This window comes from Procambarus clarkii, chromosome 10 (assembly GCF_040958095.1).
Source record: "Procambarus clarkii isolate CNS0578487 chromosome 10, FALCON_Pclarkii_2.0, whole genome shotgun sequence".
NCBI lineage: Eukaryota > Metazoa > Arthropoda > Malacostraca > Decapoda > Cambaridae > Procambarus > Procambarus clarkii.
In genome coordinates, this window is record NC_091159.1 from 18,506,560 (window position 1) to 18,511,730 (window position 5,171).

Here is a 5,171-nt window from a genome sequence, read left to right on the forward strand (position 1 = left end):
TTTGACCTCTTTTCTTCATAGACCACACACGCATCCAGGCAGTAAAATCGTCAAGAGCTTTCTCATGGAAACGAGTCCCAGGTCAACACCCCCTCCCCCCCCCCTCTCTTCAAGGCTAATCCACAGCACTCTCGCCTTTGCCACATTGGTTCACAGGTCAACACCCGGTGCAGAAATCGTGGTGTATACTTCAGGTTTTAATAATTTAAATGATTTGTGTGTGGGGGAGGGAGAGAGGGTGTGGGGGAGGGAGAGAGGGTGTGGGGGAGGGAGACAGGGTGTGGGGGAGGGAGAGAGGGTGTGGGGGAGGGAGAGAGGGTGTAGGGAAGGGTGTGAGGGAGGGAGAGAGGGTGTGGGAGAGGGAGAGAGGGTATGGGGGAGGGAGAGAGGGTGTGAGGGAGGGAGAGAGGGTGTGGGGGAGGGAGAGAGGGTGTGAGGGAGGGAGAGAGGGTGTGGGAGAGGGAGAGAGGGTATGGGGGAGGGAGAGAGGGTGTGGGGGAGGGAGAGAGGGTGTGGGGGAGGGAGAGAGGGTGTAGGGAAGGGAGAGAGGGTGTGAGGGAGGGACAGAGGGTGTGGGAGAGGGAGAGAGGGTATGGGGGAGGGAGAGAGGGTGTGAGGGAGGGAGAGAGGGTGTAGGGAAGGGAGAGAGGGTGTGAGGGAGGGAGAGAGGGTGTGGGAGAGGGAGAGAGGGTATGGGGGAGGGAGAGAGGGTGTGAGGGAGGGAGAGAGGGTGTGGGGGAGGGAGAGAGAGGGTGTGAGGGAGGGAGAGAGGGTGTGGGAGAGGGAGAGAGGGTATGAGGGAGGGAGAGAGGGTGTGGGGGAGGGAGAGAGGGTGTGGGGGAGGGAGAGAGGGTGTAGGGAAGGGAGAGAGGGTGTGAGGGAGGGAGAGAGGGTGTGGGAGAGGGAGAGAGGGTATGGGGGAGGGAGAGAGGGTGTGAGGGAGGGAGAGAGGGTGTGGGGGAGGGAGAGAGGGTGTGGGGGAGGGAGAGAGGGTGTGGGGGAGGGAGAGAGGGTATGGGGGAGGGAGGGAGGGTGTGGGGGAGGGAGAGAGGGTGTGGGAGAGGGAGAGAGGGTATGGGGGAGGGAGAGAGGGTGTAGGGAAGGGAGAGAGGGCGTGAGGGAGGGAGAGAGGGTGTGGGGGAGGGAGAGAGGGTATGGGGGAGGGAGAGAGGGTGTGAGGGAGGGAGAGAGGGTGTGGGAGAGGGAGAGAGGGTATGGGGGAGGGAGAGAGTATGTGGGGGAGGGAGAGAGGGTGTGGGGGAGGGAGAGAGTGTGTGGGGGAGGGAGAGAGGGTGTGGGGGAGGGAGAGAGGGTGTAGGGGAGGGAGAGAGGGTGTGGGAGAGGGAGAGAGGGTATGGGGGAGGGAGAGAGTGTGTGGGGGAGGGAGAGAGGGTGTGGGGGAGGGAGAGAGGGTGTGGGGGAGGGAGAGAGGGTGTGGGGGAGGGAGAGAGTGTGTGGGGGAGGGAGAGAGGGTGTGGGGGAGGGAGAGAGTGTGTGGGGGAGGGAGAGAGGGCGGGGGGAGCCGGACACAGCCGGCTACAGTCTTCTGGGGTGTGTTTAGTTACTATTTGTATCGGCAGAATCGAGCTATTAGCTCTTGGATCCCGCCTTTCTAACCAATCTATTTGCCCTCTATTACATATATTTCTAACACACGTACACATTCCCAAGAAGCAGCCCGTAGCAGCAGTCTAATTACCAGGTACTTATTTACTACTAGGTGAACAGATGCATCGGGGGTGAAAGAAACTTTGCCCATTTGTTTCCGCCTCCGCCGGGAATCAAACCCGGGTCATTAGGCCTACGACCCCCGAGCGCTGCCCACTCAGCCCCGAGCCCCCCCCCCCTTTTGTGTGTGTGTGTGTGTGTGTGTGTGTGTGTGTGTGTGTGTGTGTGTGTGTGTGTGTGTGTGTGTGTGTGTGTGTGTGTGTGTGTGTGTGTGTGTGTACTCACCTATTTGTACTCACCTATTTGTGCTTGCAGGATCGAGCATAGACTCTTGGATCCCGCCTTTCCAGCAATCGGTTGTTTACAGCAATGACTCCTGTCCCATTTACCTATCATACCTAGTTTTAAAAGTATGAATAGTATTTGCTTCCACAACCTGTTCCCCAAGTGCATTATTATTACGTGTGAACATTTCATCTATTTCCACTTTGTCAATTCCTCTGGGTATTTTATATGTCCCTATCATATCTCCTCTCTCCCTTCTTGTGTGTGTGTGTGTGTGTGTGTGTGTGTGTGTGTGTGTGTGTGTGTGTGTGTGTACTCACCTACTCACCTAGTTGTGTTTGCGGGGGTTGAGCTCTGGCTCTTTGGTCCCGCCTCTCAACCGTCAATCAACAGGTGTACAGATTCCTGAGCCTATCGGGCTCTGTCATATCTACACTTGAAACTGTGTATGGAGTGAGCCTCCACCACATCACCCCCTAATGCATTCCATTTGTCAACCACTCTGACACTAAAAAAGTTCTTTCTAATATCTCTGTGGCTCATTTGGGCACTCAGTTTCCACCTGTGTCCCCTTGTGCGTGTTCCCCTTGTGTTAAATAGACTGTCTTTGTCTACCCTATCAATCCCCTTCAGAATCTTGAATGTGGTGATCATGTCCCCCCTAACTCTTCTGTCTTCCAGCGAAGTGAGGTTTAATTCCCGTAGTCTCTCCTCGTAGCTCATACCTCTCAGCTCGGGTACTAGTCTGGTGGCAAACCTTTGAACCTTTTCCAGTTTAGTCTTATCCTTGACTAGATATGGACTCCATGCTGGGGCTGCATACTCCAGGATTGGCCTGACATATGTGGTATACAAAGTTCTGAATGATTCTTTACACAAGTTTCTGAATGCCGTTCGTATGTTGGCCAGCCTGGCATATGCCGCTGATGTTATCCGCTTGATATGTGCTGCAGGAGACAGGTCTGGCGTGATATCAACCCCCAAGTCTTTTTCCTTCTCTGACTCCTGAAGAATTTCCTCTCCCAGATGATACCTTGTATCTGGCCTCCTGCTCCCTACACCTATCTTCATTACATTACATTTGGTTGGGTTAAACTCTAACAACCATTTGTTCGACCATTCCTTCAGCTTGTCTAGGTCTTCTTGAAGCCTCAAACAGTCCTCTTCTGTTTTAATCCTTCTCATAATTTTAGCATCGTCCGCAAACATTGAGAGAAATGAATCGATACCCTCCGGGAGATCATTTACATATATCAGAAACAAGATAGGACCGAGTACAGAGCCCTGTGGGACTCCACTGGTGACTTCACGCCAATCGGAGGTCTCACCCCTCACCGTAACTCTCTGCTTCCTATTGCTTAGATACTCCCTTATCCACTGGAGCACCTTACCAGCTACACCTGCCTGTCTCTCCAGCTTATGTACCAGCCTCTTATGCGGTACTGTGTCAAAGGCTTTCCGACAATCCAAGAAAATGCAGTCCGCCCAGCCCTCTCTTTCTTGCTTAATCTGTGTCACCTGATCGTAGAATTCTATCAAGCCTGTAAGGCAAGATTTACCCTCCCTGAATCCATGTTGGCGATTTGTCACGAAGTCCCTTCTCTCCAGATGTGTTACCAGGTTTTTTCTCACGATCTTCTCCATCACCTTGCATGGTATACAAGTCAAGGACACTGGCCTGTAGTTCAGTGCCTCTTGTCTGTCGCCCTTTTTGTATATTGGGACCACATTCGCCGTCTTCCATATTTCTGGTAGGTCTCCCGTCTCTAGTGATTTACTATACACTATGGAGAGTGGCAAGCAAAGTGCCTCTGCACACTCTTTCAGTACCCATGGTGAGATCCCATCTGGACCAACCGCCTTTCTAACATCCAGATCCAGCAGGTGTCTCTTGACCTCCTCTCTCGTAATTTCGAACTCCTCCAAGGCCGCCTGGTTTACCTCCCTTTCTTCTAGCACAGTGACCTCACCCTGTTCTATTGTGAAGACCTCCTGGAACCTCTTGTTGAGTTCCTCACACACCTCTCTGTCATTCTCTGTATACCTGTCCTCGCCTGTTCTAAGTTTCAATACCTGTTCTTTCACTGTTGTTTTCCTTCTGATGTGACTGTGGAGTAGCTTTGGTTCGGTCTTGGCTTTGTTTGCTATATCATTTTCAAAATTTTTCTCTGCTTCTCTTCTCACCCTGACGTACTCATTCCTGGTTCTCTGGTATCTCTCCCTGCTTTCTGGTGTTCTGTTATTCCGGAAGTTCCTCCACGCCTTTTTGTTCAGTTTCTTCGCTTCCATACATGCCCTATTATACCATGGAATCTTCTGTTGCTTCTCGGATTTTTCCCTTTGGGCCGGGATGAACCTGTTTACTGCCTCCTGACACTTTTGGGTAACATAGTCCATCATACCCTGTACAGACTTGTCTCTGAGGTCTGTGTCCCAAGGTATTTCACTTAGGAAACTTCTCATCTGTTCATAATTCCCCTTTCGGTATGCCAGCCTTTTGATTCCTAGTTCTTTTTGGGGGGAGATAAGTCCTAGCTCTACCAGGTACTCAAAGTTCAATACACTGTGGTCACTCATTCCCAAGGGCGCTTCCATCTTAACTTCCCTTATATCCCATTCATTTAGGGTAAATATCAAATCAAGCATTGCTGGTTCATCTTCTCCTCTCATTCTTGTTGGCTCTTTGGTATGCTGGCTTAGAAAGTTTCATGTTGCCACGTCCAGCAGCTTAGCTCTCCATGTTTCTGGTCCTCCATGCGGGTCTCTGTTCTTCCAATCTATCTTCCCATGGTTGAAGTCTCCCATAATTAGTAGTCCAGTCCAGATCCATGTGTGTGTGTGTGTGTGTGTGTGTGTGTCTGCGTGTGTATTCACCTAGTAGTGCTTAAGCTCTGGCTCTTTGGTCCCGCCTCTCAACTATCAATCAACTGATGTACAGTTAGAGCCTACTGGGCTCTATAAAATCTACATTTGAAACTGTGTATGGAGTCAGCCTCCACCACATCACTACTTAATGCATTCCTTTTGTTAACTACTCTGACACTGAAAAAAATCTTTCTAATGTCTCTGAGGCTCATCTGGGCACTAAGTTTCCACCCGTGTCCCCTTGTTCGTGTTCGTGTGTGTGGGGGGGGGCGGCGAGCAAGTGTAAATAAGTAAATAAGTAATTATCAAAAGAAGGCACCAAACAGGGAAGGTTATGTAGCATCAACAAATGT